Raw genomic sequence first — 25,633 nt, 5'->3', positions numbered from 1 at the left:
AGTCGGTGTTGGAGAACAAAATTAATAAAGTTGTAATGCACAGCTACACATTTTGATACCTTTGCTAAAAGGTGCTGAATTGTAGCAAATATTTTCCAGAATTAACTTTCCCCGTAAACTAGGTTCTTGGGTTTAGGCATATTTTTTTTCCTACATTGATCTAAGGTGCTGCAGTGAGTATGCTGAACTAAGCAAGGATACAAATAAGAACACATAGCAACATTGATTTAAAGTAAAACGTTAATTTAATTGAAATCCAAGACCCTTTGTGATTTTTTTAACAAACTATATTGGTGTGATACCTTGACCTCGCTGTGAGCTACATTTATACGAGTACAAAGTACATCTTCAGAGTCTGGGAGCTAATACTGGCAAAGAATAGCCACAGGGAAACGCTTGGATCGCCAATGTTGGATACAAATGGTGGTTGAACCCGTGAACCTGGGAAGGAACAGACTGAGTTGGCAGTTTTCAGTGAATGAAAATACTTAAAACCTAAAGTAATTCCCAGAGGCTTCCTAGCACTGGAAAGAACGAAATGGCAGTCACTAGTATCACACCAAAGTTACCAAAACCAATATGTCCTAAGGACTTTCCTAAATGTTGTGATCACATCTGGAGCGCAGATCAGCGAGGGGCATTCCAGTCAATGTGGCCTAGAATAAACCTAGGATAGCACGTAATTCTGGTCTGCTTGAAGAGGTTCTTAGCAGGTTTAAAGAACTACGCTGAAGAGAGCACCGAGGAAAATAAAGGATAATTTCCTTCTGAACAAAGGACCTATGCCATAGCATGCCCAATATTGCTGCCAAGATAGAACATTTTTTGAGTATTTCCATAATTTATTAGCTCAATAACCCAAGATTATAGCACTCCTAAGAGTACACACATGTATCTGATAGTAGAAAGCTGTTAAAAAAAAAACGGAGAATATTGTAGTATATTGATTAATTTTAAGAGTATTACTCCCCCACCTATTTCTTGGTGGGGGCTGTGATTATACTTGCCTCTTTTCTTAACAAACTGTACACCTGAAGAAAAAAAAATCATCATGCTACATTAGAACATTGGAATGGTGAGAGCTCAATTGAAGGCAAGTGAAATAGCTTCTGGTTTTATATTGGCTGGTACAGGCCTTCTGCTCCAGCATTCCAGTGTTTGTCTGTTTCTGCTATTTCAATTTTGAACATTCTACCCTTCGTGACTGGAATGTTCTAATAGCCTTATAGCCATTCTGCCTCAGACTATAATGGTTGCTGAAGGCCCTCTCACTTGTTATAGGCCTGAGCCTCGGGCAAGAGCATATAACTCACGGTCAGGGCCTTTAGCTACCTGTGTAGCCCTCAGCAGCAGGCTGTATGTCTATATTAATACATAGACTCTGGGATAGGCTGTCATTCCTCTCTCAAGTAACATCATGGAACGTTATGTGTTTGAAATTCCTTGTCAGTCTCTGGCAATTAGATCTGGGCTTTGCTACTTGTAGCATGTGCCCCTGGTGGAGACAAGGCTGAGGTCAGCAACGTTGCAATGAAGTGGCTTACAGCTTATGTTGGATCCTCTGTATGGAAATTACCTCTTTGATCTTCTTTGGCCTAGGTGATGTTTTTATAATAAAACGTTTTGTGTTCTGAGAAACAGGCCTGACTTGATCATGTGTCTTAAGTGTTGAGCCTGGCTGCGCTCTCTTGTGGCGGCAATACTAGATAGATTACTTTGTACAGTCTTTGAGCAGCCTTGGGTCAAAGTACACTGTGAAATGTAGTACAAGGAAAGCAGTAGCAACACTTTCGCAGAACAGCAGCTGATAAGTAAAATAAAACAAGCCAGTTTTGCTAAATTGAATTAAAATGAATAAACAAGATGAAGCATGTAACTAGGTAAAGGGGCACAGGCTGCAAGCCTAAGCCAAATTATGTGTGCCCAAGCAAGGCTCTAAAATGAACGCACAACACTCCTGTACATGTTTGTACCTGTGCCTGCCTACTGAATAAAGTCTCCAGTTAAGACAAGGTGTCTGCGAGTTCAGTACTACTTACTTGCCAACTTAAATTACTAAATTCTCCTATTGTGCCTTTCTACTTTTTAGTGATGAAATTAAATAAGAGGAGCAAGGCCATGAATCCTAGGACACCTTGATGGCAGCATTTATTTACCCACTGCGTGGCAAACAAAAATGATTTTTTGCATGGCAGTAGAAAAAGGGAAAGTCTCCCTCACTTGGAAATGGAATGGAAGAGAACCACGAAGGCATGAGCTTCATAAGGAGCACATGTGCATTTCATTGGGCACTTTTTTGGGAAGTCGTATTTTTTTTAAGACTATTTTTTCTGAACCTGTTTGATCAGTCATTCATCCAATAGAATGCAGTGGAGTTGATTTCAAAATATTAAGGGGTGAGAGTCCTCTAAATATATTTTTTGGGCAAAAAAAATGGCTCAATCTGAAACATTATTCCCAACCTACATCTGAAAATTTGCTGATCAAATGGATCTTCGAAAATCTAGTAAATATCCCTACATTGTATAGTCACAGAGCTACGGTGGAAGACTAGATTGGTTTACAGTTATGAAAGATGCGTATTTTCACATCCATATGTGCTTTGAGCACATAAGACTCCAGACGATAAGCTCATACTATTAAAGAGGTTCTGTCATTGGGACTGAAGTCACCCTCTAACTTTCTCAAAGTGCCAGTCATTGGTAGCAGCAGCCTGTCAGCAAAAAGGAGTGTCTGTGTATCTTCACAGAGGGGATTGGCATGCTTAAGCCAGTATCCATAAAACGTAGAATAGACTCTACAGGAAACTCTTCATCTTGGAGATAATGAACACCAAGTCAGCTTGCCCAGGCCTATTCTTATGCCTATCCAGACAATTCAGTACTGGTAGGACACACACATTGCTAGAATGTTTCCTTTAGAGGACAGATTTTTATTTCTACAAAGGAGATGACAACTGTTATACAGAAGGAGTCTGGGGAGAAAGCAGGGAGCTTAGCAACAGCACATTTCACTTCCTGGTTTGGCGGTGTAAGCTGAAAACCATACTTCAGGGATTTTTTCGTAAACCACCTTCAGTGGAGGCCAGTGTGGCTGATAAAGTGATGACAGATGAGGAACCTACGTGGACAACCCCTAAACTCTTCTGGGGAAGGGGTCTGCTTCAGAACAGGAAAACCAGACCCACATATAAGTGATCTATAAATGTGTGTGTGAATGTATGTATATGTATATATATGAGCCACCAGTTGTCTTGCAGTTGCAGCTTGCGTCTTCAGAGCAATGCCTATACTTCAACTGACGCGTTTCAACTGTAGCTTTTAGGCAGCAATAAAAAAGTCAAGTCTTGTGATTATTTTTCTGCTACAAAATGATCAGACTTTTGTCTAGTGGCAGTTTTGGTGCCCTAAAGAAGCGCAGAAGGTTTATATGCCTACTGCAAAGAGCAAATCTGTATTTTATGTGAACAGCTGAGTACATTAGTAAAGTCAGCCATTACCTGCGCTATAATACAAATGAAGTGTATGTGAGGGGTGGCTTTGGAGAGATGAAGGGCACTTTTGCTGGGCGGTAGTGAGGAAATCCGAGGAGGAGGACATGGGAGTGGGAGCACCAATAATCACTGTTGGACTGGGCGCTAGAGGTGCTAAAGACTGTGACGATTGGTATGTGACAAGGTGCATTTAGAATGTCTTGAAATAAAGTTTTATTGAGGGAAGAAGCGAAGGTAAGGTGACCTCTACTGTTGCACGTATCACACACACACACCAGCAATTTTGTGACTGTCTTCGTAGGCTAGTGTTTTAGAGCAACAGTTTAGCCAGTAGCAGAGATGTGATCCTGTTGGATACTGAGACAGCATCTGAGGGATAGGACAATGGCGCAGACTCAGTGATTTTTCAGTCAGAGGAGCCCCATTCGATAACTCCTCTTCCAGTTATTATGAGGGATGTGATGAGGACAGTCCTGCTGTCCCTTCGCAAGCACAGTCTGTGCAACGGGACAAAAGTGTGTTGCCCAACCCAGAGGGCAGATGAATGCGGCGGCAAGCGCAGAGAAAGAGTGCTCTCTTGGGAGCTCCCCAATTTAGTTCAGCCCCAAATTCCACTGCCCAAATCGTATTGTGGAGACATCAAAATTATATATCACAAAACAAACTGGTTTTGTGAGGCAGGCACCTGTGTTTTTGGCCCAGGGCTCAGCGGCCATATAGAGAAACATACTAAACCCAGACATTTCTGGAAACTAGACATCCAGGGGAGTCCACCGAGGTGTGACTTGTGTGGATTCCCCAAAGTTTTCTTATCTAGAATACCCTGCAAAGCTGAAATGTTGAATAAAAACTCTATTTGTTCTTGCATTTTTGTCACAGAAACTACAGGAATATGCTGGGATCCACAAACTTCCTACCACCCAGTGATTCCTCACCTGTCCTGATAAAAACACTACCCCACTTCAGTCCCTGTACCTAGTGCCTGAGTCAGTAATGGATCACCCCAGGGTCAACAGTTGCCTCATGTAAGGACCAACATTGACTGTTGTGTGTTCTGTTCCTGTCGCGGGCACTAGGCCTACCCACAAAAGTGAGGTACCATTTTTTTCGGGAGACTTGGGGGAATACTGGGTGACAGGAAATTTGTGGCCCCTCTCAGATTCCAGAACTTTCTATCATCGAAATGTGAGGAAAGTTTTTTTTTTTTTTTTTTTTTTTTGCCAAATATTGAAGTTTGCAAAGGATTCTGTGTAACAGAAACTGGCAAGAGCCCCACAAGTCACCCCATCGTGGATTCCCCTAGGTGTCTAGTTTAAAAAAAATGCACAGGTTTGGTAGGTTTCCCTAGGTGCTAGCTGAGCTAGAGGCCAAAATCTACAGCTAGGCTTTTTGAAAAAAACACATCAGATTTGAATGTAAAAATGTGATGTGTCCATGTTGTGTTTCCTGTCGCGAGCATTAGACCTACCCACGCAAGTGAGGTACCATGTTTATCGGGAGACTTGGGGGAACACAGAATAGCACAAGTGTTATTCCCCTTTGTCTTTCTCTAAATTTTTTCCTTCCAAATGTAAGACAGTGTGTAAAAATGACGTCTATTTGAGAAATGTCCTGTAATTCATAAGCTAGTATGGGCACCCCTGAATTCAGAGATGTGCAAATAACCACTGCTTCTCAACATCTTATCTTATGCCCATGGAAATACAAAGATTTTCTTGATACATATTTTTCACTCTTTATATTTCAGTAAATGAATTGCTGTATACCCGGTATAGAATGAAAACCCATTGCATTGTGCAGCTAATTTATTGGCTCTGGGTACGTAGTGATCTTGATGAACCTACAAGCCCTAAATATCCCCGCAACGAGAAGAGTCCAGCAGATGTAACGGTATATTGCTTTAAAAAAATCTGACATTGCAGGAAAAAGTTAGAGTAAAACGTAGATTTTTTTTTTTTTTTTTTTTTTTCAGCTCAGTTTCAATATTTTTTTTTATTTCTGCTGTTATTTTCTGTAGGAAAACCTTGTAGGATCTACGCAAATGACCCCTTGCTGAATTCAGAATATTGTCTACTTTTCAGAAATGTTCATCTTTCAGGGATCCAGCATTGGTTTCACACCCATTCCGGTCACTAAAAAATAGTAAAAATGGGTATGTCCCAGTAAAATGCCAAAATTGTGTTGACAAATTGGGTTTTCTGTTTCAAGTCTGCCTGTTCTTGAAAGCTGGGAAGATGGTGATTTTAGCACCGCAAAACCTTTGCTGATGCCATTTTCAGGGGAAAACCCATAAACCCCTTCTTCGGCAGCCCTTTTTTCCCTTATTTTTTTTTTTTTTTTTTAACTAATTTTTCGCTGTATTTTGGCTAATTTCTTGATCTCCTCCAGGGGAACCCACAAACTCTGGGTACCTTTAGAATCCTCTAGGATGTTGGAAAAAAAGGACGCAAACGTGGTGTGGATAGCTTATGTGGACAAAAAGTTATGAACGCCTAAGCGCAAACTACCCCAAATAGCCAAACAAAAGGGCTCAGCACTGAAGTGGAAAAAGGCCCAGCAGCTAAGAGCTTAATTTTCTGGATGGCCATAGGAAAACCTAGCTTTCCTCCCTTTCCACCATCTTCCCAGTTAGGCCTTCGCCCTGGGAGTTCAACTCTGCCACACTGATTAGTTAAGGCAACCTTTTGAGCCCCTGCATAATCGAGATCAGCACTGTTTAGTTTTCTTTATTGCATTCATTATGATCACAAGGGTGAATGAGCTTGACTTTCCAGGTACTCCTGAAGCAAGGTGCTGGAATGATATGGACAACTCTAGAATATCCAAGACTTTTTGGCTTGGTAGATCAAGCCTGAGCTTACAGGACTGTGCTTCTGTGTTTTCCTAGTTGTCTGGCTGTATGCACTGTATATGTAGAGTGTTAGTCATGCACCCCAATTTAAGTGCAGATGTAATGATGTGACTTGAGGGCCTGGACTATGTAGCATGGCACACATCGGCCACTGTTATTGGCAGGTTTATATGAAGAGTGGGTGATGCAGATTTTGCGTCACTTGCTCATCTTAGTCATGCCTCCGCTCAGTATCTGATTGTCTTCTTATGATTGCCAGGTGCTTTCATAGTGACACTTGTCCTGAGAAGGATCGGGGAGGGTGTGGGGGAGTCAATGTGATTGCGTAAGCCAGTATGACTGGAATGTTTATTTTATTCAAAATAAGGTGGTGTTAAGGGTTTCTGTGATACCTTGGTTGGATGGTGGACTGTGTGATGTGCTTTGAAAAGGTCCAGAACATAAAATAGGTCATTAAAGGCCTGACTGCTGTGTACTTTTACAGTTGTGTCAGGCCAACATTAACACTTGGTTTTATTAGTGCTTACATGTCATTGGTGTCTATCAGATGCTCCCCCTTCCTTCCATGCACTAGATAGACATGGTGCTCTAACGAGTAAACAAAATAAGTATTCTCACTTTCCCGCTCCAGTAAACAGAATTTTTTTCGTGCATCCACATCTTGACTGCAAGTAAAACTAAATATCTAGATTTAACTTGTCCATCATACTTTTTTCACAAATTTGACTATCTTGATGTCCTTCCTGGCCCAAACTGTTGTTTTGAATTATATTGTGTCTTAACTTGACCTAACATATTTTGGGAAGAGGCCAAGGTGTCCCTCCTTTCTGTTCCCAAGGTTGATCTGCCCATAAGTAAACATGTCGGTTCAAGGTTTGGGAACAGTGTTCCTTTTCCTTACAACACTATGCACGGAGAATCCAGTAAAGATTTTTTTTTTTTTTTTTTTTTTTTTTTTTTTCTCTCCTTCCACCAATTACTCATATGGAAACCTCCTGCCCATTTCTTTTCCTCTGGGTCCTGAAACTAATAGTGATCAGCTGTTCATTCAAAACATTTTTGGTTCCTTTGCATTTGGAGAAGCCTCATTTCTTGCAGTGTTTGAGATCACAGGGGATGTGGATCCCTCTAGAATCTTCAACTAGCCTGCCTGCTTTCTTTGCAAGTGGCACATGGTTTTGTGTTTGACAGGGCCCCAGGAATTTTCACCATTGGTCTTTGGAGTATTGTACAAAAATGAAATACATCTCAAATATGGGGGTAAAAATCCTTTTTTCCGGAGTACAATTTTATATATTCCATCTAGCATAAACTGTTATGAGGGTGAATTGAACTTCTCCAAGACCACATATTCCACCTAACTGTCATTTATCTATCCTACTAGCTGCAAATCACCAGTCATTCACTGGAAGACCATTTCACCCATGGTGCCTCGAAGGGCCGTGGTGGTTCACCCAAAATCTGGCACATCTGTGCTCCATCAATTATCAGCAGCGAGTCCCAAGGGCCTTATTCTGGTCCTACAATACCATGAGAGCCCCTGGGCCCCCACCCACTGACACATTAGAGCCGCAGTTACGCAAGAATGAAAAAATTCATAGTATTCATCAAGGAAAGCTTCAGTTCCATTAAGGACACGGGCAAGAATTATGCCACATTTCTTCATTTTATTAAACAGCCATTTTAAAACCTGTATCAAGCACTTAATTTCCCATAACTCATAGGGAAAAGAAGGAATTAATTTTCCAGTCAGAAGGTATTGTCTCCCTCTTGAGCCTCTGTCTGCCTGCTCTCATCCCCTTTCTCTGTACAACCAAGGCAGATGTTAGAAAATGCCACTCCTGTTTGGATGACTGATCCTTCAAGAAACAGCGGATCAAGATTCTATCAGAATCCCATAGGCAAACCGCCATCCAGTACAAATCCGCAATAACAAAAATGTTCCAATAAGATAGATTGTCAACTCCATTAGGAGCTTAGCCACATATCATTCATGTACTTCGATTGGAAGACACATTACTTACACTCAAAGAAAATCCTGCATCGTCTGGAGCAGAGAGTGGGCTTATCCTCGCCTCCATGTCCTTGATAGAATTGAAGCTTTCCTTAATGAATGATGGGAAATTCTTCACTCTGTCAGGACCTGGAGGCGATGATTATGCAAATGTAAGGCCACAATGGCGGGAACTGTCATGAAATGGAACCACGTAAAGGTCGAATCGTAAAACCAGTCTGCCACGTTCATGATATCCTTGAAGCGAGCCCTAAAGGCAAATAATTTCAACCCCACAGACCCTCTGGTAGAATGAGTGCCAAATATCTTAGTATCAATCCCAGGGCCCGGACATCCTAGACCCTGCAGCAAGACACAAAACATAACAGTATAGCCAACTTTGCCTACAACTGTTTCTGAGAAAGGTACTTTGTTACCATCCCAGAGGACAGAATACATCCACTCCGGAGGGAGAGACAACCTGATAACCCTGAGAAGTTTACGCACCAACGGATGTTCACGCACTGGACAGCCCCCCACCTGAGCATGACCTGAGGAAATTGCAGACTGAAAAGTATTGACTGAACTGTAGGCCATCCCTTCCACCTCCAAAGAAGCCGAAAGAAGTAGGATATGGACAACATCTGTTCCTACGCGATCCATGTCCCGTTGCTGGGGCCAACCCAACCAACGAGACCAAGCTGATAGATAGCATTTGATCATACAGTCTGCTCTGGAGAGGAGGTCTGCAGCATGGTGCGAAAGCCGTGGGACTTGCCATCAGGACCTGTAATCCTCCACACCATAAGCGAAAAGGAACCATTGCTAGTCAGTGGGTGGGGATCCTTAAGGACATATTGATCTGGGGCAGATGGATTGGAAAATCCCAAAAAAGTTTCATCAGAACTGGAAACCAAACCTAAGATTTCTATATCAGGGTCGCTACCACCAGGTCTGCCTGTTGGTAGAGTGTCTCATTATCATGGCAGAAGGAGGAAAGGCATAACCAGTCTCCTTGGACCACGTCGGGATCCAGTCTGCAACTGAAGTACCAGGGAAGTTGATGATCCAGACAGAACGCAAAAAGGTCGGTCTTAAAAGCCCCCATCGATCTGACAGGGCTTGAATTACTTCCAGATACAGTTTCCACATGCTCATATCCTTGAGATGGTGTGTGTGTGTGTGTGACTGTCAATCCGCTACTTTGTCAGCCGGGCCTGGAAGATGTTCTGCCACCACTGACACGTAGTTATCGTGGCAATATTCCCACGAACATTTTGCAAGATCTGACATAGCTCTGGAATGCGACTGCTGCTATGATATCCATCTCCCGACAGCACACAGCATTTCCTCGATTACTGGTCCAGCACTTCACTGTGAAGAAGCCTGCCATCAGTTCCAGGCAGTAGATATGTAGAGCTTGCTCTGAGGCGGACCATTCCCCTCTGGTGGTGAACTCCACACAGTGCATGTCCCAGCCAGTGCCACTGGCGGCTGACTATCCCAGATCTGGTTGCGAACTGAAAATTGCGAGCGCGTTTCAGACCTCCATGTGCGTGAGCCACCATTGCAGCTCCTCCTTGGCCTCGTCCGACAGGGGAACATGTTGGGAGTTCATGAGGCCTCGACGCAGTTGCAATGCCTTAAGGTATTGCAGGGCCCTTAAATGAAGGGGACCAGGAAAAATGGCCTGAATGGAGGATGACAAGAGACAGACTACCCTAGCGATCTGCTGGAGAGATGTAATAGGTTTTGACAATATCCTGGGCCCTTCGCAATGTGTTTTGGCCATTTTCCTGGACGGAAGACTGGTTTCCACCGAGTTGATCACAAAGCCTAGGAAGATCAGGGATTAAGAAGGACAAAGGCTGACTTTCAGTAGTTTAGGATGAAACCAAAAGACTAAAGGAGGTCCACTGCCGTCCGCATGTGCATAGTTAAAGTATGCAGGGATTGGTCCATGAGGAGCATGTCATCCAAGTAAACAATCATGCAGATCCCGTGTGCCCTCAGATATTCCACCACCAGGTTGAGCACCTTGGTGAAACACCACAGAGAGAATAATAGGCCGAAGGGTAGGGAGTTGAACTTGACGGTCTGAGGTCCCCGTTGGAATTGCAGAAACCGATGATGTGGCGGGAATATCGTGATCATTAGGGAAGCATCCTTTAGATCCAGTCATACCAGCCAATCGCTGTGCCTGAGGAGGTCTTGGAGCAGATGAATGCCCTCGATCTTTAAATGGTGGCAAACCAGCCATTCGTTGAATTCCGAGAGATTAATCACCGGGCGTTATCGCCATCTCAGTTTTCTACAAGGAATAAGTTGTGTAGGGAGACTGAGGGGTGGGGCTTAGACAAGGATATGGTCCTTTCAGGTAGAAGTTCTTGAATTTCCTCCTGAATAAGGTCCGCCCCCCTCTCCGAGAAATGGATTGACTGAGGTGGGAAGGGCTGGAAGGGAGAGCTGTACAGGTCTATATAGAAACCCTGTATTATCTGCAGAACCCAAGCATCAGAAGTAAGTGTGTACAAAACATACTTTGAAACGTGCCATCCGACCTCTAAACCCATCCCCAACGCTTGAGAAACCAGATGAAGACTCACCACGTGTGTTGGCAGAGGGCCCAACACCATAGGAGCCACCTCAGGACCCTCTGAGGCGTGGGTACCCCTTGATTGGATAGAAACCTCCGAAACGTGGGGTCCTGCCATTGTCCTCTTCTGGAAGGTTGGTCTCTACCAGTGGTCTGGGGTGAGGGGACCCAGCCGAGCTCCCACTACCACAGCTGGCCCCTGAGAAAACCGGGGTGTGAAAGTATGTTTGATGGACTATTGTGCTTTGTCCAGAAAATTGAAATTTGAAACAAACTTAACGACCTCTTCGGTAACAGGCTGACTAAGGAGCCCGCCCTGTGCAACCTGGCCTACCTCTGAGGTCATGAGGTCCCCTAACTTGGGATCTATCTTAATCAGGAGACATCTGCTCCTAACAGTACCAATGGTGCAGTTGGCATTATCCAATAATATAACTGCCATCTCGGCCCACCCATAGAGTACCTCAGGTGAGATGAGCACCTCGGATGCCTTACTATCCTCTGCTACGTCCAGTATTTTGGTTAATGGCCCAGTCAAGTATAGTAGTTTTTCCTGGCATGACCGCCAGAAGCGGTCAGTGCCCTTCTTCGAGTCACACACATACTTGGCCAGAAAAGTGGCCATTCTAAGATCAATTTTGAGGGTAGCTGCAACTTTCCCATTAAGTGAGGGACGGAAAGATTCCTTACGTAGGCAGTTGTGGCTCACTTGATCCAGTGGCTTGTGTAGCATCTCAGCCGCATAGGGGGCCACCTTCTCGGCCGGAGACTACTCGGCAGAGCAATGGTGCATAGGTGCCTACGGGTCCAGGTTGTCTGAGTCCACACTGCCAGGTTCGTCTGCGGATGGGTCTGCCCTGAAAGAGATGTTATGCAGCTTCAAGATCAGTCATGATCAGAGTCTCATTCCGATACCGTGGGGGATCCATCTGATTCGTGTGTGGGGGTGGTGAGGATTCAAAAACTGGTGAGAGGATCACCTGCAGGTTCAGGTTTGGGGGCTGGTGGCAGGGTCTGTCCTAAGAAGGCCTTTGTACGCCTGGAAAAAGGGTCCAGATCTACCCCAGGGGTTTGTTGGTGCTTGTACAGGTTCTTAGAAGTATTAACAGGCATCCTAGAAGGTATGGGGGCCACAGGCGCAGGTAGGTCTTCCCTAGGAGTGAGGGGTTGTAGGCACTGTTGTGGCATAGCCAAAGGCTTCTGATCCAGAGGTACTACTGTATCTGAGACTTCCGTGTGTATGGAGGCGTCTACTGCCTTGCAAAACTCACCTGACACTGGGGAAGTAGGATACCTCCGCTTCAGGGTAGGAGTATTCATACCTTTCCATAGCAACAATAAAGTAGAGGTAAGTACCTTACATGGGGAGATTATAGAGGGCAATATTTGGTCTGGGGTGTGATGTAGGGATGTTTGAGGGTCAAATTATGGGTTTAAAATGATTTTTTTCACGATGCGCAATATTCACAAATACATTACGACGCTTAGCGCCCCTCTTTGTAACTGGATGAATTTGTGAATAGTGAATATTTGCAAGTGAGCAAAAAGAAATTTTGGGAATTCAGCCTCATTATACATTAATTCATTCACTCATAGATTCACTCAGACTCATGTGCCCACTCGCACACCCACTCATAGACTCAAACACCAACTTTCAGACTCACTCAGACACTCACAGATCCACGCACAGACAGGCCAGTGATCAACCCCCACTGCGCACAGCCAAAGGCCGGGCGTGGGGTTGGGTGGTCACAAGGGCTTTGCTTCACGGCCTGTCTGCAGGCCAGGCCCTGCTGTCAACCCCTGCTGTGTGCGGCAGAGGTTGGATTAACCTATAGTAATTAAAATTACTTTGTTAAAAAACTGAGAAATTCCCTGAAAAAATACCAAAAGGTTACAGTTATGTTATAGTTAGGTTCTGAATTTACTTGTACAAAACCATAGATATTCAGCAGCTAGAGTTCTTTCAGGTAACTATAACTCATGCACGTGCAGGGAACAGAGATGAAATGCTTCATCAAGCACGGAGCTGAAGCGATGGCGCTGCGAGGGAAGCAAAGCCTTAAGGCTTCCCCCGCAGTGTCAGGTAGCCCGTAAGGGCTTTTTATATATATATATATATATATATATATATATTTTAATGAAATATATAAATAAATATATTTAGACCGCGGGGGAGCTCATGGGGGCTCCCTCACTGTCCCAGAAAGGTCTTTAAAAAATGAATAATAAACCCTTATAGCTAATTGTGAAGGTCGCAGACCTTCACACTGAGCTTTGGGGGGTTTGAGTCCAGCTGGACTCATTTCCCTCTTTATTATTTTTTTATTTTACAAAAATGGTTTTAGAAAAATACTTTTTTTATTTTATTTTAACTTGAACATAAATATCTTATTCTAAGTATGAGATATTCAAGCATAAAAAACTCTAGCTTTCTTCCTCTTTCAATTTCTCCCAATCAGACACTTAAACACCCACTCAGACACTCACGCACCCACTCAGACCCACTGACACCCTCATGCACCCACTCACAGACCAACGCACACACTGACTCATCCACTACAACTCTGGGCGCAATCTTGCACCCAGGCTGACAATCTGACAGCCACTTTAACTCCCAGATACACCCACTCACACCTATTCTCACACCCAGAGAATCCGCGGCCAACTCCCGCTGCGCACGGCCAAAGGACTGTGCACAGCGTGGATTTGAGTGGTTAGGGTGTGTTGGCTGCCGGGTCTGGCTGCAGGCCAGGTCTCGCAGGTAACCTTCCCTTCGCACAGGTGAAGGACATGCATGGTGCAAGGTTGGGTGTGCACAGCAGTGGTTGGATTAACATATAGTAATTAAAATTAGTATATGTTTTTTTTTTTTTTTTTAACATATAAATTCAATGAAAAAAAACTAAGGTTACAGGGATGTTATAGTTTGGAGATAGAATTAAAAAATAATAGAAATTCACTTTAAAAAAAAAACAAAGGTTACAGGTACGTTATAGTTGGGCTCGCATTTGAAACGTACTAAACCATAGAATGTTTTTCAGTTATGTAACTATAACTCGTACCCTCCCAATGCACTGCTAATTACCCCACAAATTACGGCACTCATGAATCTTTGAGAACATCATTGATGATATCAACTTAATATTTGCAGTAAAAAGTTTTATGAAAAAAACTGTGCATTGCAGGGTGCGAGTTATAGTTACTTTAGGGCCCGACTTAGTTATTTGAGGTAACTCTATAACTGGTGAATTTCTATGGTTTGGTACATTTAAAATGTGAGCCTAACTATAACGTCCCGGTAACCTTTGTAAGTGAATGTATATATATGTGTGTGTCTTTGACAGGATACCTCCTCCAAAGTGAGGAGGAAATGGGGAGTTATTATTGAGGAGACGAGCATCCCAGTATATAATATCCTTAAATACAAAATTACAGAATGGATTAAATAGATTCTGTTTGTGAAAAGCCAAATAAGAGGTTCTCTTATAGATCTCTATTTCCATTGTAAACAATTTTGTGTAAAATGGTAAGAGCAGTCTGGGGGTGAGGAGTCAGTAGACAACATATGGAAGTGCCTCCTCATCTGTGTCCAGATAAGCCCGTATGGGGCTTGATGAAAAACATTTTTTCGAAATTTTCGTTTTTCAACGTTTGAAAAATGTGGGGATTGGATCACTGTTTGCTGGGATGAGCAGAGTCTTGGCATGCCTTCTATAATTTGCAATGATTCTGAATTATGTCCTTATATTTGTGATGTTTCTCATACATAATGGAGTTCTGTCAATTCCCTATGTGGTTGTTGAGTTAATCCTGTTTAATAGATTGAATTGGAGAAGATAAAAATTGAATAATGATATGACACAGCAGTGGGTGATAAATTGTTAGGAACGCCCACTGGGGCGATATAAAATTTAAGAATTGAAAAATTGAAGGAAAAAAAATAGAGATTTGTGTAAAATGAAATGTATATTGATAATGTGGAAAAGCTTAATGAAATTGATTGAAATAAGAAATATAATTATTCCGTAAATATCTGAATACGCCCTTAGGTGAGGGACAGAGGGCATGCTCCAAGATGGCTCTCGTATTAAGATGCACTTCGGGTGTTGATGTTGGTCCTTTGTTTATTTTAATCATTAGATATAAGTTTTAAATTCTGAATGAATCGTGTGAATTGAATACCCGTGAACAAGGCCGAGGACACCGAAACGTGTTGGGTTGGTTTCATGGTGCTAGCGTTCATGAGATTATGGAAATGACAAAGATTGAATAAATGATACGAAGCCTAGCGTTGCGGAGTTTGTGTACTTCCTCGAACTGGGAGGAGGGTGTTGTGGACAATTGTGTGTGTGTGTGTGTGTGTATATATATATATATATATATATATATATATATGTGTGTGTGTATATGTGTATATATTTGTGTGTGTGTGTATATATGTGTGTATATATATGCGTGTGTGTGCATATGTGTATATGTATGCGTGTGTGTATGTATGTATATACACACACATTTACAAGCCTTCTACACATAAACTGGGAGAGTCCAGACAGAGGTAGGACTAAAGTCTTGAGGTCTACTTTTATTTCTGGCTTGTCCCGGTTTATGATAATTTCAGAACATGGCTGCCCTACATATCATGGTACCTTGTTCAAACCAGTTTTTCACCACTGAGTTTCTGTATGGTTATTTTATAAAAACAAAGCATTATTTATGCTTCTGTTCCTACAGTGATATGCTCACATGCAGTGTATTTTTCATCAACACCTCTTTATCTTGTATGGCTTTTAAAAAGCTACATCGATTTTGTTTACGAAGTTTGTAACCGGAAAGCCTAACAACGTACTTAAAAAAAAAAAAGGGAGGGATGGTGGTGAGGGGTGCCCCTGGAGCACTATTTAGGCAAAACCTATTAAAAAATCAAGCATTGGCAGAGCCATTAGGTATCATCTGTGCAAGACCTATTGGCTTTGCCAATGTTTTAGCCATGTTGTACACCAGCATAGCTGCTGGTCAGCGTGGCTAAAGGTTAGTGGGGAAGAGGAGAGTGGCATGGAGTGTCGTAGAGTGGAAGAGTGGAGTAGTGTGTTGTGGAGTGCCAGAGAATGTAGTGTGTTGGAGTGGCATAGTGTGGAGTTGTGTAGAGTGGCATACAGTAGAGTGGACTGGTGTAGAGTGCAGTGACTAATACTGCATTGTACGCTGCTGAAGTGAATGTGTCATCGGATGTAGTGGCGTAGATTAGGGTAGTGCATAGTAGAGTGCAGTGGAGTGTTGCAGTGTCAGTGGAGCAGCGCTCAAAGAGTGGAGCAGCATAGAATGGAGTTGTGCAGAGTATATTGGTGTTGTCTAGACTGCAATGGCATGGAGTTGCACAGAGTAGAGAGGCATAGCCTACAGTGGCATACCATGGAGTGGTGCAGGGTGCAGTGGTATGGAGCGGTGTAATGTGGAGTGGTGCAGAATATAGTGGAGTGGAGTATTCATGGTGTGGTAGCACACTGCTGTTACAGACTGCACATTTTCAGTTGAAATTACCATTACATTTGCACAGAAATATAGTTTTACCTATAAATCTGTATAGTGCAGATGAAAATGTGTGGTAATTGTTTTGATCATATTAAAGTATGTGTTTCCAACAAAATTTCGAAATAAGGAAAAGTGCTTCATTTGTGTTCATAATTCTGAGATATTCTGAAATACTTAAACAGTTCTTTTAAAAATGTTGTGTGCTAGAAGAAAACAAATTCTACCCACAATATCCAGCAAGATTGTCAAATAAATTATCTCACTTTGAAGTCACAGAAAGAAAAGTAAACCAGTGCCCTTGGTAGACAGTGCCTAACATTTGACCTCTGGCTTTAAATGCACAGCAAATGTGGCAAGATAAGAATAGGATTTACAGGCCTGTTTACATGAATGGAGATCTTGGAAGAATGCTTTCAATAAGGTTTTGGCATGGGAAGACCAAACTCAAGCTGGACAGCCTAAAACAAATAAAGCAAGCAAATGTAAAGCAATAAAATGTGAGCTACAAGCTACAAAGCCAGTGGCAAGCAGTGGGCAGAATGCATTCCTAGGTCAACTTTCTGAATACCCAAGATATCAACAGCAAATCGGACAGCTGTGACCTAAACAAATACAGAGGGGTCCCGATTCGAGCTTTAAGCAATTGTGGAGTAAAAAAACAACTTCTACATCTGTTAAGTACAGAATGTAGAGGGGAATAAAAAAAGTTTCTAGCTTACGCGTCAAGAGGATTATGCTTTCTCTTTCTTTACTGACTTAAAATAGCAGCCAATCAAATACAAGTAAACAAAAAACTAAACATCCCGTGATGCTCCTCATAACGTCACATGGTCCAATCACCAATCATGACCTTTGTTCATAAGACTCATGACCCTCGACGTCACTTCCTCTTTCTTTGGTCAAATCAGATACAGTTCAAATTGAAATCGAAACTTCTTACATCAAACTCGTAAATCAGGAGCCTGGAAGATCCACTCCCACCGGATAACAAGAACTTGAAGCATCCAACTCGAAGGGAAAAAACTGTCCCAGCAAGAAACATATGCACAAAACTTTACATGAAGTCGTGAAATTTCAGGCATTCTTCTGATCAGAACCTATAAATAATAAAACAGGTAGGTAATATTCAAAATAAATTGAATACATTTCAATAAAATTGATATTCATATAACTGACATTGAATTGGGTGGGTAAAAATGACAATAAATCATCAATCTCAACAGTTAAATTTTTTACTCAATAATGATTGTTCCTAAGGGTGGGATAATCCTCGCCTCCGTGTCCTTAATAGAATTGAAAATTCTTGACGCGTAAGCTAGAAAAAAAATTATTCTATGTCATGACCGGAGGCTCCGATTATGCTATTTTAAAGCTGCTCCATTACTACAGAGGCTACATCCAACACAGGCTTGTGATAAAACTTACGAAAAGTATTTTCTGAAGACCAATCTGCAGCCTTCATAATGTCTTCCAAGCAGGAACCCAGAGCATAAGATTTTGAGGCCATAGCTCCTCTAGCAGAATGAGCTCCAAAATGATTGGTATCTATACTTGCTTCATTCATTAACCATCTCTTCCATCTAGCTATGTAACTGGTTTAAAAGGCTTTTGTAAAGAAATTAACAATTGACCTTTAACATCATGTCTAATCTCTTCTGTAACAGCTTCATACTCCTTTAAACACTGAACTACACATAACCTAGAATTGACAGGATACATTGGATATGATACTGACCTGTAATTCGTTTTAGTCCTACTTGTCACCGTAAAGGTAACTCCATCTGGGGAATACCCTACCAGTTAAGACTAGCGCTCTGACATCCGACACTCTCTTACAAGAAATGAGACATAAAAGCATGGTCAATTTTGCCGAAAGCTGTTTGCGAGATAAATACCTATTGGCAGGCCAAGAATCTAAGAATTTTAAAATAACATTAACATCCCATAAAACTGAATATTTTGCTTGAGGCGGTTTAGAGAGACGTATACCCCTCAGCAATTTACAAATTAAAGGATGTTCTCCAACAGGTTTACCTTCAAAATGTATATGTCCCGTTGAAATGGCTGATCTAAAATTATTGATCGTCCGATATGCTAATCCAGAACTAGCTAATTCCGCTAGGAAGTTAATGATCAACTCAATATGTGCTTCCACCGGATTGGCACCTCTTCTATCACACCAACTATTCCATCTGCGCCAGGCTGATTCATACCTTTTTATGGGTACTACCGGCCCAGGCCTGTTTAATGAAATCCGCAGCTTGTTGAGAAATGCCTGGGGTACTCCATCTTGACCTGAAATCAACCAAGCCAACAGATTCAACTTCCCTGACGAGATCATTGGATGTTGAAGGCCCTCCGGATTCAAAAGTAGATTCCGATGAGGAGAGGCACAAACTAAATTCAGAGCTACAGGGAACCAAGGTTGTGCTCTCCAGAAGGGTGTCACCAAAACAAGTTCTGTCTTCTGTCTCCGAACCTGAGACAACACCCTGGCAATCATCAGAAATGGCGGAAAGGCATAACCCCGAATCTGAGAACAGTCCTGGAGAAATGCATCAGTCTTCATTGCACATGGATCTGGGCGCCAACTGAAAAGTTTTGAAATCTGAAAGTTGAGGCGAGATGCAAACAGGTCTACATCGCAAATGCCCCATTCTTTGATTATCTGAGAGAAAATCATTGGATCTAGTTTCCAGTCGCTGGAATCTGTCAGGTATCTGGAACTCCAGTCCGCTATAATGTTCTGGTCCCCCGGCAGATATTCCGCTATAACCACTAGGCGTTGTCAGACAATAATGCCAAAAATCCTTGGCAATCTCTGCCAAAATTCTGGATTTCGCCCCCCCTGCCCCCGAGTTTGTTGACATACCTCACTGCTGAGACATTGTCCATCCGCAAAAGTATGCAACAATCTGTCTTCTGAGGGGAGAGACTCTTTATGGCAAAGGAACCCACCAGAAGTTCCAGGCAATTGCTGTGTAAATTTGTTCCCATTCCGACCATCTGCCTCCTGTCACTAGAGAGTTGCAGCGGGCTCCCCAACGGCTGGCATCTGATTCGATCACCACCTCTGAGTGAGACCCGAAGATCACTCTGCCATTCCAGGCTTCCATATGCTGAAGCCACCATTGAATCTCTGATCTTACCTTGGCAGTCATTGGGATCTGTTCTGAGTAACTCAGGCCCTGTTGTAGATGTCTGATATTGAGTCTCTGTAGAGCTCGGTAATGTAAGGGAGCTGGGAAGATCGCCTGAATAGATGAGGCTAACAATCCCACTACCCTGGCTATGTTCCTTAAAGAAACATTCGAGCTGGTCAGAATCGACCTCAATTCCCTCTTGATGTTGCGAATTTTCTGAGAGGGCAGAAGGAGCTGACATAGGACTGAGTCTATCCAAAAACCCAGGAAGTCTATCACCTGAGTCGGTTTCAACAATGACTTCTGCACATTGATAAGGAAACCTAAATCTTGCAGAAGATTGATGGTCCAGTTCAAATGAGACAGAAGGACTTAGGGAGATTGAGCCATCAGTAAAATATCGTCCAGATATATAATCAACCGGACACCCTTGGTTCTTAGCCATTCCATCACAGGTCTCAGTAGCTTCGTGAAGCACCAAGGGGCTGATGACAGACCAAACGGGAGAGCAAGAAACTCTAGACACTGACCTTTCCACTGAAATTGTAGGAATCTCCTGTGAGGGGGTAAATTTGGAATCAACAGATAAGCATCTTTTAGGTCCAGACGGACCATCCAATCTCCTTCTAACAGAATATCTCTTAACATGTGGATGCCCTCCATCTTAAAATGTCTGTACAGGATCCAATTATTGAAATCCTTTAAGTTCAAGACTAAGCGGTGTCCTCCCCCTTTTTTGTCTACTACAAAAATAGGGCTGAGAAAACCGTAAGGATGAGGGGAGGAAAACTGTACAGCACCTTTTTCTAATAAGGCCTGGACCTCTTTGTCTATAAAAGCTTGATTTGCTAGGGAAAAACACATTTGAAGAGGTGAATTGTGTTGTTTGGGTGTACTGATAAATTCTAGGTGAAAACCCATGACCGTTTGGAGAATCCAAGGATCTCCGGTGATCTCTCTCTCCAATTTCTCAAAAACAATGCCACTCTGCCCCCAAGTGTGACCTGAGAAAAATGAATAATGATCACCTGCGAAACTAGTGTCCTGTATGGCTCCCTGCTGCCCTCTGCGAGAGGCTCTGCGTAAGCGAGGGTGTCCTCCTCTGGGACGAGTGGGGTAGAAGGTGGAGCCCTTCTCACCATACCAACCTCCTCTGCCTCTGGGATAATAGTTCTGAGGACTGTTGAATGTTCCTCGGCTGGGCATGCGTTCTCCGTAACGACCGGCCCTGACAAAAAGGCCCCGTCTAAAAACTTTTTTGAGAGACATCTGGGCTTTGTCTAGTGATGAAAAGGTGGAACAGAACTTGGCTAGATCCTTAATAAATGAGGACCCAAAAATAAGACCTTTGGCCGAAGGGCCCGCTTCAGAAGATGCTAGACCTGACAGCTTAGGATCGATGCGCATCAGGATAGATTTCCTGCGTTCGGAAGATATGGCGCAATTAGTGTTTCCTAATTGACAAACAGCTCTTTGGGCCCAACCGATCAGGACATCTGTGTCTGCAGGAGAGCCTGATTGTTTAGCCAGGTAAGTCATCTCAAGAATCTCAGTCAAAGGACCGGAAAGGTCCAAAAGTTTATCTTGGCAATTACGCCATGATCTATCTAATCCTTTTTTAGGATCCTTAGCAAACTTCTTCATAAACGTAACCATAGTGGGGTCTATTTCAGGGCTATCAGAGACTCTACCCTCTAAATCTGGTCTGGGACACTCAGCTCTCAATCGAGAACGAACTTCTTTATCGAAACTTTTCCTAATTTTAGACTGCACATATTGGGCCACCTCAGGAGGAGGAACCCAATTGGAAGCTCTGGGGTGCATAATCTCCGTGGGATCGAAGTCTAAAACATGACGAGACGGAACAACCTTCTTTGCTTTCTTACTAGGAACTGGAGGTTCTGAGTCGTCCGAAGCCTCGGAAGACGAATCTTTATCAGAGGAGGAAGGAGAAAAGGAAATATCCTTTTTTGAACTATAATTATGTTCACCACTATGCTTCTTGCGAAGTTTATTAAAGGCGTCTGCGTGAAGTCCACTAATATCAGTGTTAGGCTCTTCCAAATTTTTTCTTTTGCTTTTGCCTTTTTTCCTTCGGGTTGAGGTTGCTGACCTTGAACCCAACCTTGAGAGTGTGCATAATCAAAAAGTTGCCCTGAAAAGGGTCCCAAAGCTCTCACAAGAGCATCATTTATGGATTGCTGGACCCTAGTATCAAGGGCTTCCACTAAATTAACTTCTAATTGGTTCCCCAATTCTTCTGTGTAATATTCAGTCTCTTGATTATCCCACTGAGCCATGTTATAAATAGCAATGGAAAAATATAGTCAATAATAAAATGTATATGAATTATAATTATATAAAATCTTTTAGTATTCTTTTAAATATCCTTCATGACAGGGGGAGTGCAAAAACCCCAAATCAGGCAAACTACTATGTATGCCCACTATAAAACGTGGAGGGAGCTGCCTGATGGCACTCTAGGCAAAAGCCTGATATGGATTTTACAACCCACATTCTTCTAATCACGAACAGGGTGTCTGGGAGCACTTAACAGGTAGGATTTGTGTGCCCAGGCACACGCGCGCAGCACTCGACTAGCCGATCACTCAGAAAATGAAACTGAGGATCGGCTCGGAGACTAGGTGCGTGCGCACGAGGCCAAGCTATAGAAAAAAGACTGCGTGGAGCACACGCAGTAAACCTCCCGCTCCCGCTCCACTATTCGGGCAATGAAAATCGGTAAAAAGACGATAAAATAACAGCGCGAGACGCGCTTGCACAACTAAGTACAGCGCGCTAGATCGCGATGCTGAAACAGTACAATATAATGCATAAAAAGACACAAACATGCACAATATAAGTAACCTTTGAGGCACTTATATGCTGCGAAGCAGCAAAGAAAGAGGAAGTGACGTCGAGGGTCATGAGTCTTATGGACAAAGGTCATGATTGGTGATTGGACCATGTGATATTATGTGGAGCATCATGGGATGTTTAGTTTTTCGTTTACTTGTATTTGATTGGCTGCTATTTTAAGTCAGTAAAGAAAGAGAAAGCATAATCGGAGCCTCCGGTCCTGACATAGAATTGCAGGTATACTTAGATATTAAACCTAGAAGTACCTGAAGGTGATTTTCTGAAGTTAACACTGGGGGCAAAACCCACATTTATATACTGGAAAAAGAATGAAGATATTACAGATAAAAATGTTCCACTGGAGTTGCACTTTGCCCCTTTTGCAAGACTGGCCTAGATACACTTTTGTGCTTGTTGGTATTTTGTATGTTAAGATTTGTAAAGAAAGACATTTACTGCCATATTTAGAGAACTGCAGCTTTGGCAAGTTTATGAAGTGATGACATATGTAATGAAATATTACAATGAAATGTTTTAACCTTGGGAAATGTTTAGAATTGGTAAATGAGAAAATTGGACATAGTTAACAGAAGATTAATTTTATGCATATTCGGTCGGCAGGGAATTTACAGGGCCTTGGATGGTCAGTCTACCTAATTGTCCTTGGTTCTAGTTTAGTACTTACAAAGCTTTTTACTTGAAGAAGTTTTCTGAACTCCGATAGTGGACTTCAGTGTATTTTTATACATATTTGTGATGTGCCAGTGCAGTTTGTGAATTTCTAAGGGAGTCTTGATTCTTTTGATGTGAGATATATTCAGAATGGTACATATCTTGGGCAGAGGGTGTTCAGCATTCAAATTTTCGCTTGGATATGCCAGTGAAAAACAAACTGTTCCTAGCTGTTGTCTAGCACCGTATGTTTTTTTGCACAAACATTTTTACATTCCTTCGAGCACTTTAATGCACACTTGCATATTTATTTTAGGTACCTATTCACTTTATGCATTTTATGCGTTTTTTGTTGTTTGTTACCCTAGGATTTTAGCTCAGAGGCTTATGTTTTATTAGATTTGGATTTAGTTCAGAACTGTGGCTCTCTTGTTAGTAAAAAAAAAAATAGAATGCATGTAGTTTTACCTCTGTGAAGCACGTAACCGCGATGGTGGGTTTCTATAGGTTCTTAATAGATGTATTAGATACCCCATCAGGTGATTACCCGCGCTTCATAAATCCTGATTGATTGATTATAGTGTGTGATGGCTTCAATGTTTGTTTTGGACACACAAACATAAATAAACAATACTACAGGATTGTTGGCCTTGGCAACCTGGACACCCTACGGTGGTGTTCCAGGCTCACCAGCCGATGAGGCTGGGTCATATGACTCAGTAAGAGTTGTACTGCTAATCTCACTGCGATACCACATTTTATTCCCTCATACACCTACAGGGAAAACCCATTAGGGCCCCAACCAGTTGCAACATGCACTAAACCAGCAGTAGAAACCTAGAGAGATAGTACGTCGCCTGCCAGCTGGAACAAGGAACACAATTTAAGAGGCTGTTACAGATTAGGTGGGTGGGAACGTGTATTACCCGTCTTGTTACACTGAACTCTTTCGTGAGTTTGTGTAGTACATTTCTAATGGCGCTGCGGTCGGCAGACGTTCTCGGTGTGCAGACGGAGGGCTCACTGTGTGAGGCGGTTTTATGTCTGTTGTTTGTGTGTGAAAGTTGAATTGCATGTTCTTGGTCTCCCGCGGCTGCGGCCCGTGATTATGACGTCTGTCTTGAACCCCCCTGGGAGCACAGGTGGCGTAAACAGCGTGCTTGATGGCCTTGTTATGCTAGATCGAGAAGCTGAAATCCTCACTGGAACCCCTGAAAGCTTCGTGTGCGCAGAGGAGATCCCGCCAGGTCCCCAGGAGGAGGTAATCCTTTGCAGCCCTTTGTGGCTGCCCTGGTTTGTGGAGTTCAGTCGCTCATATAGCCTTAATAGATCCGTGGCTCAAGTTTTCTCTGGCTGCATTTATTAAACCTTCGGTGCATTCTGTAAGGATACCAAGAAAATATATATATTTTTTTTTAATTAAAAAATAGACTTTCCTTCCTTTGCCAAATTGTCACTTCTGTGTCTAATTGTATACGAACCCTGAAGATTGTATTGAACAAGTTAACATTCGTTGCATTTCGCAGCCAACACATTATTTTTGTGACAAAATTAAGTTATGCATTGTCCTAGTAATTATTGTACTTGCAAAGAATATTCGATGAGCGAGTTTAAGCTTTGAGCACCAGGCAAAAATATTGAACTGCATTTCTGACCTGAATAAGCATTAGTGATAGCTTTTAAATTCGCTGAAACTTCAGTGGCAGTTTAATAAGTGAAAAAAAAAAAAGATGAACTGCGTTTCTTTGCATTTAGCATATTGTGCCGGTTTTGTGGATAGCCTTTTCTCACGCGCAGGGTAGGGAGGTGGCTAGCGAAGTTCTCCGAAATTTGTCTCGAAACTGCGTGTGAGAGCAAGTACCAAATTTGTACTCCGCGTTCCCTGGCAGATTTCGCATTTTACTGGCATGTTAAGCCTGCTGCTAGTTTTGAGGGATGTTTTGTACAGCAGATCCGTACTTCAATTTCCACAGTATTGCAAAGCAAATCTAGCCCCGTAGCTAACACCAGCCTGTACGCAGTTGTACCGACCTTTTTATTCACTCGCTGGTTATAGAGCCTTAGTTAGTACGTAACCAGCTATTTAATGATGTAACTTTGAGCTAGTTACGTTGTTAGGGACAATTGCTCCCAGTGGAAAACCACTCCCTGTAATGAGATGCTCTTTCTGGGGTTTATTGCCCTGTAACGCAAATGGCACCATTTTGTATTTATCTGTCTGGTGTCAGCGACAACCCTGGTACACATGAACCTCGTCATCCATTTTCCACGGAGAATTAAGATAATTTGGATTTACATTGTGCATTTTTAGAAAGGGGGGAGTGAAAAGGTTGACACTGGGGGGATTAATTACAGTCAGAGTCACATGGCACAAACATAGCTCCAAGATGGATTAATTATTTTTTGTGGTCAATCTTACCTTTTTTAGGTCTCGTTTAAAACAGAGCATGCATTGTCCCTTGCGAAACCTATTAAGTGGCAATGCGCTCTATAC

The 25,633-nt window shown here is 42.5% G+C and overlaps 1 protein-coding gene across 2 annotated transcripts in view; it reads left to right on the top strand.

Annotated features, from left to right (window-relative positions):
- Nucleotides 1-25,633, top strand: part of RFC5 (replication factor C subunit 5) — a 124,015-nt gene that overhangs the window by 78,626 nt on the left and 19,756 nt on the right. The gene's annotated exons all lie outside the window — the stretch shown is intronic.

The sequence above is a fragment of the Pleurodeles waltl genome, chromosome 11 (assembly GCF_031143425.1).
Source record: "Pleurodeles waltl isolate 20211129_DDA chromosome 11, aPleWal1.hap1.20221129, whole genome shotgun sequence".
In the NCBI taxonomy this organism is placed as follows: domain Eukaryota; kingdom Metazoa; phylum Chordata; class Amphibia; order Caudata; family Salamandridae; genus Pleurodeles; species Pleurodeles waltl.
Note: the sequence above shows the minus strand (reverse complement) of the source record. Positions and strands in the feature narration are given on the sequence as shown.